The sequence below is a fragment of the Anser anser genome (genome assembly GCF_964211835.1).
Source record: "Anser anser genome assembly, chromosome: 13".
NCBI lineage: Eukaryota > Metazoa > Chordata > Aves > Anseriformes > Anatidae > Anser > Anser anser.
Window position 1 is genome coordinate 18,416,356 of NC_139734.1, and position 15,037 is coordinate 18,431,392.

The 15,037-nt window shown below is 35.3% G+C and overlaps 1 long non-coding RNA gene across 2 annotated transcripts; it reads left to right on the forward strand.

Moving 5' to 3' along the window:
• Positions 1 to 813: 813 nt before the first annotated feature.
• LOC310881075 lies at positions 814 to 12,885 on the forward strand. 2 transcript variants are annotated; one of them, XR_014572113.1, is made up of 3 exons: positions 814 to 3,171; positions 7,847 to 7,922; positions 10,099 to 12,885. It is a non-coding gene; the product is annotated as an uncharacterized lncRNA (long non-coding RNA). The 2 variants fall into 2 exon arrangements; XR_014572114.1 differs by lacking the exon at positions 10,099 to 12,885 and adding an exon at positions 8,839 to 10,090.
• The last annotated feature ends 2,152 nt before the right edge of the window (positions 12,886 to 15,037 follow it).

Here is a 15,037-nt window from a genome sequence, read left to right on the forward strand (position 1 = left end):
TTTGATTCATGTTTTGAGCATTTGGGATCAGCGTACCAGGAGAGGTAGGGAGAAAATCTCCTAGCAAAGGTTAGAGGTTTCATTTCTTTAGCCTAGCAGGAACTACTGACTGCTTTCTGCCAGTCCACTTTTTCAGGGGGAAAAAAAAAAAAAAAAAGTAAAACAACAATATCAAAAATAGTAGCTGCCTAAGGATTAACTTTAGAGCTTTTTGAGTTTTCTCCCTTTTGTTTCCCTTGTGGCTGACAAAATCTCCTTACTGTTTCAATTACCCCAGGCCTGGGCACTTTCTTTCCATAGACCATTTCCTTCTAAATGCCTTTTGGCTTTTACTCAAGTCTCCATCCATCACGGCCTCTTTCTGAAAAACTTTAAAGAGAGCAGCTCTGATGAAAACTCTGGAGAAACAAGACAGCTTTCAGGCCTTTCATGTACTGGCTGGACAAGCAAAGAATGGAGAAATAGACTTATGAGAGTACACAATGACTTTATATTCAGTAGAAAACCACAAATACTCAAGGGCCATTCTCATCCAGTCTGTCCTTCAACTGACAGCAAAAAGATATCTCAAAACCATTTTTTTGCTTCCATTTTTTGATGTGTTTCAGAGGGCATTGTGGCCTCCGGTAATAAAACACCCTCAAAGACTGCAACCTCTAAGTTAAGCTCTTAACTAGCCAGAGCGATGTATTCCCACCATGTTCCTGTTAGCTAGTGTGGGGAATACAGCTGGTGTAGTGTTTATCTAGCAGTTCTGATCTAACCTGAAGATGAACTTTTCTCAGAGGCCATACTGAATGTGCGTTCATTGGCCATATAAAAAAACTCCAGGAAAATGAAGATTATATTAACAGAAAACTTGAGGAGTAAATACCTTCAGGAGTTATTAATAATTAATGAATTTCAGCTATGCATCCATGGATTTTGCCTGTCATTCCTCTACCTGGATTTGTTTCAGTTGTATTTGTTTCCCTAAATGTGTTTGAGTAAATGTGTAGCACAATAAGAAAAGTATCTTACTGTTTAATTTACAATGGATGCTGACTCTGCTTATCTGAATACTGGGGTGTGTGTATGGATAGATTTAACTGTATCCTTTTTTTTTTTTTTTTTTTTTTTTTACAAGTCCTAACATTAATAGTTATTACCTTAGCCAAAAGTTTCCTTCAATACTGACTGCTTTGTAATGTCTGATGTCTTTGTGTTGTGGTTTAACCCAGCAGGCAGCTAAGCACTACATAGCTGTACAGTCGCTCCACCTGCCCAGTGTGATCAGGGAGAGAATCAGGAAAAAAGACAAAACTCATGGGTTGAGATAAAGATGGTTTAATAGGACAGAAAAGGAAGGGAAAATAATAATGATAAAAGGATATACAAAACAAGTGATGCACAATGCAATTGCTCATCACTCACTGACTGATGCCCTGCCAGTCCCCAAGCAGTGGCAGCCCTATTTCCCAGCCAACCCACCTAGTTTTGTTGTTCTGCATGACTCCATATAGTATGGAATATCCATTTGGTCAGTCTGCATCTGCTGTCCTGGTTTTGTCCCCTCCCGGCTTCTTGTGCATCACCAGCCTCCTCACTGGCAGGGCAGTGTGAGAAGCTGAAAACTCCTTGGCTTAGTGTAAGCACTGCTCAGCAAAAACTAAACCATCAGTGTGTTATCAGCATTGTTCTAATCCTAAATCCAAAACACACCACTGTAGCAGCTACTAAGAAGAAAATTAACTCTAACTCAGCTGAAACCAGAACAATATCCAGCCCTTCTTCTATACCATTTATGTCATGATCAGGTCTCACACTTTCCAATACATCCCAATTAATCACCGCCACCTTTCCTGTTTTTTGACATATACACACAGATATAATTCCCTTAGTCTATTGGCCATCCCTTTAAAATATCTGTTGAGTTTGTTCAGTCCATGACTTTGGGCTCCATCTGTCATAACAGTCCTTCAGGGCAGAAGAGATGGTGTGTGGTGTTGGATTGTTGCATGCTGAAGCCCATTCTTGTTCCATCACTGCTGTGCTTGTCTGATTCTATCACTGTTGCACTTTGCTGGGTTCCATCAAAATAGTCTTCACTGATCTGGGTGATTCATACCATAATACTGTTGATATGGCATATAGCAACCATAGTAGTGATGAAACACAGTATAATATAACAATTAACTTCATATAACTCAAATCACTGGCTATTCTTGCCCCAACTCAAATCCCCTTGAAGTACACATCAGACTTCCCCATCCTTATGCATTACCCACTAACTGCACCCAGGTCCTTGAGCAAAAGCAATCCCATGGACAGGTTTGCCTTTGTCCAAGGCAGGAATAACCCAAACTGTCTTCTCCAGCGTGTTCTTTATGTGCACTACAGGGATTTTATCCTGTTTTGAATGGGCAGGGCCAGCTCAATTTGCAGTCTGCCTTGTGTTGACTAACCAGGTGGTCTTTGCTAATTGTGTAATCCCAATGTTTGAATCTCCCAGCACACATTGCCTTCAGTGTTGTGTTTAACAGTTCATTATATCATTCAATTTTCCCAGAGGCTAGTGCATGATAGAGGATGTGATATACCCATTCAATACTGAAGTATTTGGCCCAGGTGTCTATGAGGTTGTTTGGGAACTCTTTCTGGGGTGCAGTGTCACCATAAGACTTACTTTTCAAGGTCCAGGATAGTGTTCTGGGTGGTGACAAGGGGCACGGAATATGTTTCCATCCATCCACTGGTTACTTCCATCATTGTAAGAATATGGTGTTTGTCTTGGCAAGGTTGTGGAAGTGTGATATAATCAATACATCAGATATAGCTGCTGGCGCACCAGCAATCAGCTTGTGCTGGTTGTGCAATCAGATTGTGGTAGCAATCAGCTGTTCTTCAACCCTCAGGAACCCCAAAACAGAAGGGATCTCCAAGAGACCAGGCAAGGTACACAGGTGTTTAATTTTCTGTGTCTCCAAGGCACTTATGCCAAAAGCTCATCAGTATCCTTCTGGGTCCTTCTTGGGTCCTCTCCTGAGGTAGTCTATGGCAAGGATGCACAGAGCCTCTGGGCCAGTTACGATAGGGTGCTTTTGCCACTCCTTCTCCAATAGGCTCACTTTTGCCTCCAATACAGTTAGCAATACACACCTGTGGGTCTGATGTTCCAGGCTATTGAATAAGGTAAGTTTACAATAAAATAGTGCTATGTTATGGTACCTTCTGTACTTGAACATACCTTTGATTTAATTTCTATTGATTACATGTTCTACCTTCTGTTTTTCCACACCTTGCTTGTCTTCTTCCTTGAGAACAAAATTACAGTTTGTCTGTTGAAAAACTTAAACGTTTTTTGTACTGCCAGGTTGTATCTAATTAATGAATTTAGTAAACTGTAACATTTCTTGGTCACACACTCTGAGCTCAGAATAGACATCCTTCAGGCTCACATTAATATGTACTTAATCAAATAGCAGTTCATTTGAGCTTTGTGGATATCTTTTTAAGGATGAGGGTTAAAATCATATTATTCAGAATATTTCTGTAATCTGTAAATGTTACAAAAAAAAAGATAAAAAAATGAAATATTAGATCAGGGTTATAACATCCTTCATTTCTCAGTGTGGAAGTTCCTTTTCTGAGTTTAAACCTGCTACACATTGTTTTACCGGTAAGTCAAAGAGTAGCATTACTGTATTTATAATTCACATGTTGTCTCAGATTATTATTAAGAGACTTTGTGTTCAAGTTCAAATACTTTCAAAAATGACATTTATTAAAGCTTTTTATTAAAACATTAACCATTGGGAGGACAGAAAATGCATTTGCATCAAATACAAACAAAAATTAGAAATGACTGAAATTCTAATTTTTAAAGAATGGAATTTCAGAGTACTGTTACAGTAGGGGAATACCACGCTACAGATTCCCTATAAAAAGGACTTCTTTATTACATCTTTCCTACTCTCTTCCTCCCCACCCCCCCCCCCCAAAAAAAAAAAAAAAAAGAAATACAGAGACATAAGTAAATCGCCTTTTAAATTGTAGGGCTTATGAAAATTGTCCTTTATATTGAGTGAGGGAGGAGAGAGATGTGCATGATAGTGAGTTTGCATACAATTTATCTTCTTCTAGTTGGAGATAATCACTTAGGCTGAGCATGCCCAAAGATGTCTTGATGTCTGATGCAAAGCTTTGAAGAGAAACATTAATGAAGCTAAGATGTTTTCATTAAAGAACTTCAAGCCTATGTGTATATATTTATATATACTTTTTTTTTTCCACAAAAGAGTTTGCCAGTACCACAAGCAACATATGTGCCTTGTTTGTAAGATACCTGTGACTGTATGTAATTGAAACTTGGATTCATTGGAAAGATCAGTGCACCATAAATGTAATGGTAACTGCATGGCAAATAAACAGTCTGCCCTTTTGTAGCTGCCCCAAAGCCATTAATGTCATAGATGTCAGAAAGTTGCTAAGACTCTTTTAAGTGTCTGACTTCAAAGCTATGTAAAGGTGTTGTAAGGACAGCAAGAGGAAAACAATGGGTCCAGAGAGTATTCAGATAAAACTGAGTCTTATCTCTTCTGTTGTACAGAGAAAAACAATTTAACAATTGTGAAGCTTCTCTTCCCTCAAGGATCTTGCAGCCTGCTCACTCAAATCCTGCTGTTCAGATGCTGTTCTGCTCTCCATTTATTCTCTCTAGTACCACTTAAAAACAGGTGAATGTGGACCAGGAAGTAGCATGAGCCAAGAACACAAACCTTTGCTAGAAACTGCAGCTGAAAAAGAAGGGAGGGGAGGGAGTTTGGGGAACTCAGAGTGCTGAAATGCTCTTGCAGCCTTTCATTGCACTCATACATAGCTATATCCTGCACAGATGGGAATAGAAAGCAGATTAATGGACAGATCCTATCCTAGTGATTTTTCTTTCTAAGAAGCTAGTTCACCACTGGCGAAACATATATTTTTTTTTTTTTCTTAGCATTCTTATCTTTAGTTATATTTATTTATCTATGCAGTGTTCTGGATTGTTACATGGGACTCTATTTTTCCCCTTATAAAAATCACTCTTTCCAACCTGTTTAATCTCTGTTACTTTATTAAGTAAACATTTTTTAAAGATTTAAATTAAAAATTGAAGTCGAATATTATTTGCAGTCTTAAGAAAGTAGCTACAGGAAGATTAAGCAAACATACAAGTACCACAAAGCAAGTCCTGCAGCTATGAAGCCATAAGTGATTTCACCCATATGGAAGAGCCTGAGTCTGGATAGCCACCAAGTGTGAGCAAAGTTCTACTGATTTTGTGCCAGCCAGGCCACTAAGGGCTGCCTTATCTTCATCAACAAAACTGTTAGTAATCCTGATTGTTGGAAGTGGTAGGAATGTTTGCTTCAATAGTTATAAAGATGTATAATATTTACTGTCTTGTAAATCACATAGATTGGAAGTCCTTAAAAGTTAGCAAATTCCCTACTTTGTTCTCTATATAAAGTTACACTGTGGAAGGCAGTCATCTAGATCAAAGAGAGATAGGACAGTGGCACTGAAAACAGAATAAGGGATATTAAAAGGGGTAGTAAATATAATCACTAATTAAAAGGCTTATATGATTACTAAGGGGGGCGGGGGGGCAGAACAGGAATATCAATAGTGAATAGAATAAGTACAAGAGAGGTTTAAATAAAAAAAGTTTGGGAGTTAAAAATAACATTGTTAAACCTGAAACCTGTGGAAAGAATAACCATTATGTCAGGATTTAAAAAAAAAAAAAAAAAAAAAAAAGCTGTTTCCAGTCCTTGTGAAACAAGGGTTACCGGCTATAGCTGGGAAGGATAAGAGGAAACATTTACTAAAACACACCATGTATAATCATCTAGCCTAAGTGACTTAAATCCTGGAGTCCTAGAGAAACTAATTGTATGTAGTCCTGGACCATAAATATTAGTATCAACATTAACAAGAAAATAGGGGTTGCATGAAAAGATTGAGGTTGTCCAATTGCCCCAGCACTGGATAAAATGAAAATCATGACCTGCGAATAATTACATATTGACTGGATTGATATTGATTCTAGATAAAACAAAGGAACCATTGAGTTGGGACTTTAATAAGAATGATTATCACAATGTTGATTCTTACATTGCTTGTCTATTTTTGTGGAAGATGTCTCTTCAAACCTTCCTTTCTGTATTTGTTTGTTCTGACAGGCTTGCAGACCTGGTCAAAACAGAGAATCAGTATCATATCTGGATTTCTCCAGCTACATGTTGATTGAAAGCTCTCATTGCATGCAGTAACAGGTTATATTGCAGAATAAGTTTAAAAGTGACTCCCTCAGAACAGATAAATTCAAGTTGCTAATGGGAAGAAAAGAAAGTAATTACTGGATAATGAGAAATTACTGAGTGATTAATATTTGCTGGAGACATATACAGAATATGTGGAGCCATATGCAGAATTTTCAGTGAAGTTTTCAAATGACATTTGTGGGGCAACAAATGATGACTAAGATGAAATACTGATGAAGAGAAAGGTATTAGATCCCAGGTATAGATGACCTGATCGAAAGGCTACTCAACAGCAGCCATGCAAGTGGAGCATATTCACTGCATCAACCCGTCCTCCTTCAGGGCAAAAGTTACAACTTCATTAATCTCCTCCTCCTTCTGCCCAGTACATCTGATCTTAAGAATGACCTGGAGCACTTAATTAAATGGTTACAATTGAATACTGATATACACAATGATATGCATTTCAAAATGAAGACCACACTCTGTGCTTACAATGTTGGAGCTCTTGTACAGAAATGCAGTAAGTTAAAAAGTGTTTTAATGGTCATTCTGAGTAGATATACTATTGGAATTAATTTCAGAGCTCATCCAAAAAATGCCAAAACAGGAAAAAAAAAAAAAAAAAGGAAAAAAAAGCATAATCTAGGAAATTAAAGGATTTTGCTTTTTTTTTTTTAACCTAGTCATGCTAAAACTACCACAGTTAAAAAGGAATATCAATGTAATCAAATAGGAATACAGAAAATTCATGAAACATATCCAGAATTTGGAAAATCAAGCTTTCTGTCATAAAGAGTGGTCTTATCAATGAGGAAGTTGAAAAAAGACTTGATGTTTCTTTAGAAGTGCTTAGACATGGCTTCATTTAAATACTGCAATACACTAAGATCTTTGTATGCAAAGACTGTTAACTGAGGTTAGAGAAATATATTGCTTAAGTAGGATTATGATTTCATAGTGCTCTTACAGATGATGCAAAGATGCAATTTATCATTCAGAATCTTTGATGAGAGGTAGAACAGCTTTTAAGATGCACGTGAATAAATTTGTCTTAATTGAAATTTTCAGCTTGTGTGTACTGAGGAATTATGCTAAATCTTTCAGGTGGTCTGTTCTACCTTTCTGGGGCATTTAGTGATATTCTTTTTGCTCTAACTACTCTCATAACTCTTACTTTCACAAAAACGTAACACTTTATAGTCAGTCTCATGCTTCAGAGCTTCACTTAGTCATCTGACCAATCAGAAATCAGCATTAGTTTCCCCTCACATAGGAATATTGTCTTAACACGAGTTACTATTATTTTTTTCTCCCTTCTGAAGCACTGTGTTTTGTTTTGTTTTATTTTGTTTTGTTTTATTTTGTTTTCCACATGAAGATAGGATGATAAACTGTGGGTGCTACAGGGAGCTATTAGAATTGCTGCTCAGCTTGGCCCAGAGTAGAGAAAGCCTTTCTTCAGCCTTCTCTTTGGTGAAATAAATATGCTCTGTTCTTTAAGCTCTACAACACAAAGCTGCATTTTCCAATTTTGGAATTATTATTTTCTTCTTCAGTGTGTGCTCACCAGGCGGATCATCTGTGTATCTTACTCAGCCAGTTTCCTGCCGTTGGATATCAATTGTCCACTAGGTATTTTCTTTTTCTATTCTCACTGTCAGTGTGTTTTGGAGGGTTTCTTGAAGATTCAGAAATTTTAATAATTAGGCTTGATGTTTGTCAGAAGGGAATCAGGTTATAAAGAAGGGTATGTGATATACAGGTTGTTGACTTCCAAGATCTAAAAGTCCCTCTGAGAACATTTAGCTAATAAATGTGTGTAGTCCACACAACTTATATGGAAGTGATCTGTAGTCAGTGAGTGTGTTCTCCAGAGGACAATTCAGTGTGCCAAATTAGGAGGGAATTAATTATCTTCTGGTAATTGATGGTGAAATAAATTGATATTGTAGAATTAGACTACAGTCCATACTTTCAGTTGGCTAAAATTATGTGAAATAGATGCCACGTACTTGATAAACAGCCTAATAATATATTTTTTCTAATTGAAATGTTATTAATGTAACGTTTGGCTACAGACAGGTGATAAATAGCATTTTTTTTTTATTATTTAGACTATCTGATTCACTTTTCAGGAATTGCAGTTACCATAGTCTTATCATTATATTATCAGTTGACACATAACCATGGCCACACACATAACCATGAGAGTAGTTCTGTAGTTATTAAATGGGAAAATAAAAATGGATTTGTTGAGGTGCATCATTACTCTTAAATGTTTCCTTTGTTTTATATTATGTACTGCATTTTTCTCTTAGAAAGTATAATGTTTAAGATCAAAACAATTATGTAAATCACAGTAAAGAGCCCAAGTCATGAAGGGCTAAGATAAAGGACTTGAATATTTGTTTCTTATCTTCTGGTTATATATGGGATGAGCTGCAAATAAAAACCTAAGAATGCTATAATTCTGAGAGGAAGTATAGTATGAGATAAAATTATGTAGTATATGTAGCATCTATTCCTTCATGATATTGTCCTGTTACAGGTTCAATTTGGAGTTATTTGGCATAGATTTCCCAATAGCATTAGAGGGAGAATTGTGGAATTTCAGTGTCGGATCCTACACTCAATGTGGGCAGAGTCATCTAACAGAAAGAAAAAACAACAACACACATCTCAGTAGGAAAAGATATCTAATATCCCAGCAAATAAGTTTCTCTTTTTCTGCATAAAGCTATATGGTTTGGGGGATAGGAGGAGGAAGCGTTAACCATCACCTAATTTAAACACAATTTCTACTTTAAATTAACTCGTGCAACTAGATTTCTTATTAAAAATTGATAATTTTTTAATATTTACAAATAATAGTAATATTTTATAGTATGTCTTAATTAATATTAATGTTATAGTATGTTTTAATTAATAGTGATGTTTTAATTAAGTAATCTGATCTAAGGAGGCATGTAAAAATCTATATTACAAAATGAATTAATAAAGTTTTTACTTTCTGATAGTGGTGTACTTTCTGGAATATGATGTAAGACATCTCCTGCCAGAGAAGCGGTTAACGCAATCATCACATTATATGACAAATCTCTGTGCATTCCAAAACATGATGATTTTGCTGCACCTGCCTAATACTGTTTCATTAACCTCTCTTCTGAATTCTTATACTAAGCATTTACTGTTTAATTTTCACTGGGATATCACAAACAAGGGGTGAGTTGTGACTGTAGAATATAACTCTATCAAGTTAACTGCTTGTTTTCAGAAACCACACAGGTATAGGTTGAGTATGCACTTGAGCTTTTCCATTTTTTCAGTTCTGTCTCACTATTGGAGTTAAAATAGCTGTACTCCAACTCTAAGCATGAACTTTTAAAAAAAAAAAAAAAGGGAAAAAAGAAAAAAAAGAAAAAGGTAAAAGTAACTGCTAGGAAGGAAGAACTAACTTACTGGATGTCAGAGGTCCCTTGACGGTGCTAAACTTTAATAGAGGATGAGTTGCCTGTATTTTTCCATGCTGAGAGGGCTACCTATTTTGTCTGCTCAGACTGACAGGTCTGAAAATGAATGATTTTTCCTCAGTCATGATGGATACCTTTTCTAGACATATTGTAGCATAATGGACAAATAACTTCTCTTAAAGACTTGTCATATAATTTGAAGGAAAAAAAAAATTGTACCCCTGAGACAGACATTTCTATCTATATCCTCTGGGAATAATGAGACCTTAGAGCAGAGTCTGAGGCTAAGAGTTGGTTCAAAATACTGTGACGTGATGTGTCCTTATCTTCTTTTACAGATAAGACGGCCAGATGTTCTTGCACAGAAAATCAAAGAGCAGGCTGTAAAATGATAGGAAATAATAACAATAAAAACAAAACAAACAAACAAACCAAAAAAGAAAAACACACAAAAACAAACAAACAACTCTACAACTGATATTTCCCCTTTCCTTTGAAAAAATATTTCCTCCACAAATCCTTTTTTTTTTTTTTTTTTTTCCTCTCTGTTTTCCTTGGGGACCCACACTTATCCAAGCTGCAGTGACCATAGCTGAATCCCATCTGAATACTGAAAATCTAAACCTCCATATTTAGTTTCAAATATTTGTGTTATTAGCAAGCCACCTTGAAAAGACAACTATTTGCTGGTAAAGAATAAGAACACAGAACTGGAGATCATTCTTACACTGCCAAGCATAACAGAGGGATACTGAGGACAAAGAGAGCTTTGCAATTTGCTTTATCGATCTACTCCTCTCCCTCAAGCCTTTCAAGTCCCTTCAGCTTGTCTTGGAAGCAGCTGGTACAGATGCTGTGACCCTTACTTAGCATAAAATGCTTATGAAGCAGAAGGTAGTGCGAGGTCTGGGACTGCTGCAAGACATGGTCATACAGTGATTTACTTGTTCCTTAATGTACAATAGTACAATATTTTTGCTGTTCCCCGGGGAGAGGGAGGCAACTCTTAATTCACCAGCCCTGTTCTTCTCCTGCCCTTTGTGGACCTTCCGAGTTCCTTAGCAGTATGTGCACTCAGTGACCCTACAGCCATATACTCATGTCTGCACAAAGAATCATCCATGTTCTGTCCCTGCTGGACAGGCTGGGGGGCAGTTGGGAGCTCAAGAAGATGGCCTATAAACCTCTGACAATATTCCAGGTTGAGGAAGAGCTGGTTTCAGGGTGTGGCGTGAGAACTGCGCAACAAGGACAGGGAAGCATTTTCCTGGGGGAAGACATGGAGCTGAAAGGCCATGCAGAGAAGCCTTGGATATTGCTTGAACTGTTCCTGAAGAAAATTCTGGCACAGAGAGGAAGCATGAGCAATAGGGACAGGGTAGGCCTGCAGATTTGGAATAATAAGCAGTGAAGTCAGGATTGCATTTGGGAGATGTGTTCACCCTAGCCTGGAGGACATTATTATCACTGTGTAAAGTAGCAGCATTTTTAATTTCCTTCAACTACTGCCTGATTAGTCTCCTGTTATTAACACAAGATGTTGGATGGTTGCTGTAGAAGTTTCTGTGTTGGTTTCAAAGGCTGCTTTTCCCTTCAATTCATAATGTCAATCAGTGCCAAAGAGAAAGAGGTGACTGACTGACTCATGAATATGCATAGATCCAAATGGTAAATGAGTTAATGATGAGCTCTGATGGTATTCCTTTTCCTAGATCTTCTCATCTATAAAAAAAAAAGGATTGTTTCTGCATGCTGAAAGTCCTGCTATGGTAGGATGGGACTGTTACCGTGGGATGTGTCCAAAATGCTACATTTCGGATGTGTCCTAAGCACTTTGATGCTTTCCAAAAAGAAAAGAAAAGTTTAGTAAATTGTTTAAAGAAGTCTAACAATAGACTCAGGGAAGACAAACAAAGGAAATTAAAAGAAAAAAATATATATATACATAAAGATTGGCATCTGTCAAATGTTATGAGATGTATCAAATGTTAATCATAACAAAAGATGTAATTCATTTTAAATCTGCATAATAATACACATAGAGAATATTATACTATAAAGCAAATAATCAGTATTTGGATATATGATGCTTGTGCATAACAATCCATCACTGTACCTGTTTGCTTTAGAAATTGCTATGTGGAACTGATTAAATGTGTTTTGATCATTAACAAAAGAATCTTGGTTATTTCTAACTCTCTCAAGGTTTCAGAATTCCTTATTATTACATTATTACATTCCTTATTATTACATTTTGAGGAAATAGTAAGATTGCTCTTTGGTGTTTGATTCACTGCCAGTGAGTAACAGTCACCTTCTGTGGGCTATGAAACAGAGGTGTTCACAGCTGGGTGAGAGATTCACTATGATTTGGGTCTGCAGCTCTGTATGGACTGGCAAAAACTTCTGAGTATTTTTTTTCACTTGGCAATACAAAATATTATCAAAAAAAAACCAAACCACCCACACACAAAACAAACAAACAAACAAACAAAAAACTCATCTAAAATTCCAGAAAGATGTTTTAAAATATGAATAGAAAGATACATGAAGACATTTTTGGTTTGTTTGGTTTCATTTTAATTTTGAAATGACATTTCATCGAGAAAGTTGCCTAAAATTAAATACCAGATTTTAAGGTTAAAATATACAGCTAAAACTAATGTTTCATTTGACTCAAAACAAGATCTGTGTTTGTTCTGAGCACAGTAGAAAAAAAGATTGACCCAAAATTGATTAAAAATTGTAGTCTCCCATCAAGAAAAAAGCTAATAACATTTTTTCACAGATCTAGTGAAGTACTTCTTAACATTATCTATTAAAATCAAAGTTATATATGAAATTGTATTACAAAATCCCCATTGCCATTTATGAGGAAAAATGCTGTTTACAAGCCTAACCATTATATGTCATTTCACTGCAGAATATACTTTTTTTTATTATTATTGGAAAAGTGTCTCTGATGAACAGGTTGTAATTAATAATATACATCAATCTGTTTTAAGTGTAGACCAGAAATATAGTATGGACGGGTCATTTGTATAAGACCTGAGTGATCCTATCATAGAATATATGCTATACACTATATGCAGTGTTTGATTTGTCTCACAAGTTTTTACACCTTTTCACAGAAAAAAAAATATATATATAATATATAATATATAATATATAATATATAATATATAATATATAATATATAATATATAATATATAATATATAATATATAATATATAATATATAATATATAATAAAATATATAATATATAATATTATATATATATATACATATAACTATGGTCCTTTCTCATATATATATGTTCATATATATATATGGGAAAGGACCATAGTTACCTAAGATATATAAGTCCTTGAACAAGTAAATCCTCTTAGGGTATGTTTTTTAATAGGTTAACTGAGATACAGAAAAGGTAAGGCCAGTAGTTTCAAATTTTGCCACCAGTTTGCAGAAATTTCAACTAGGGCTGGGTACATGCAGTGCTGCAAGTGCATGGTAATAGTGGAACTCAAGTACTTAACTAAAAAGCTATTTGAAGCCTTATAAAGCCTAGTACTAAGTGCCTTCAGAAAGGGATACACTGAGAATTACAGCTCCTAAATTTCAATTTTTATTGTTCCTTCTGAAATTACAGTGGAGTTGCAGTCCACAAATTAAATCATTGACCACAGCCCTCATTAAAAGTCAATATCTATGTAAATTACTGTATTCTGGGATCTGAGAAACTGAAGTATTTCTCTATATACAGAAAAGGAAATTACTTTTTCTATGGCATACACATCAATATTTTAACATATATAACATTATAATTGAGGCAAAGTACCTCAATTACAACCTCAGTGTCTTACCATCAACTGTTTGTAAACCTGTGAAAAATATTTTAATTTTCTTCTTTTTTTTCATTGTAATTCTGAAAAAGAGATTCTTACAAATGTAAACATGAGTATTAAGCTTAAATAAATCTGTTTATGCAAGAAATTCCTCCAAGCTTTTAGTTGCTAAAATATGTTAACAAAAATGCAAACCAGTTCTGATGGAGGACAGAAAAACAACTGACCGTGGTTGCTCTGGTAACAATTTGCTTTTTTCTGTGAGTGTGTGTAGGCATGCATGAATATAAGACGGATATCTGTATGTAGCTCATAGTTAGTCACATATTTGTACATGTCCATTTACATGTGCATCAATCCCCCTCTCAAATTCCTTCACATTATATTACTGATGGATCTATCCCCTTTTTTCCTTTAAACTTCATTAATCATCCTTGTAAATGGAATACTTCCCCAGAGTGACATTTTTATGTTAAAATTATATTATATTAGATTTGAAAAGCAACCTAATTAAGGTAGGCATCCTGTAAGCTATATAAGTCTCACCTCCCAGTGGAATCATGGAACATTTAGAAAAATAATGAATTACATCTTATATAATCTTTATTGCTACTTTTCAAAATGAATAGTATATTCAGTTTGGGTTGAAATAACATATCCCTAAGGTACAATTCATTTCCACAAATTAGATTGGTCCCTCACATACAAGATTATTAAGCATGAAGAAGAAAGTTATTGGGTTCTGTATGCCCCCTAGGAATAGTATTTTTTCCTTCACATCTAAGCTTTAAATGTAGCCTGATTCAAGACAAAGTTGGTAAATAGTTAAAAGAATGATGCTCTTTCTTGGGCTTACAATTTAACCCTTTAAAAGAAAAATTCTTCCTCTTTTGTTCTGAAACAGCCAAAGAACATGATTTATACATACAGATCAAAATGATATGCAAAGAGCAGAGATGTTATTTTGATTCTTTATTTTTGTAGGTATTCAATGTAGTTTTAGTCCTCTTTGTAGTTTTCCCCACCAGGTGATTAAAAAACTCAGTGTAATTCAATTTTTCAAAGAAGGGTTTAGTTATTATTTCTAGACAAAAATGTGATTATATCAGTGGTACGAAGTGAGGTGAAAGATGTTCAACATAGAGTTTCCATTAAATAATTTATGAGGCTGATAGTTCCTCTGGAAAAGGTTTGAATAACAAGTTAAGTGATGAATCATGGAAAACTATTTTTAAATGATGGAAAAAAAAAATTGCTAAAAATCATTGCCTAAAACACTCATGTAGTTCTCTTTACAATTACATTAAATAATCATTTGTCATTTTGCATGAAGATAGAGGTATACAGTTGTTCCAAGGTGATTTAATAGGGCAAGAAAAACAATTACTGCTCAGAGCTAACAACTCCACTCCAAGTTACACTTCAAAAAC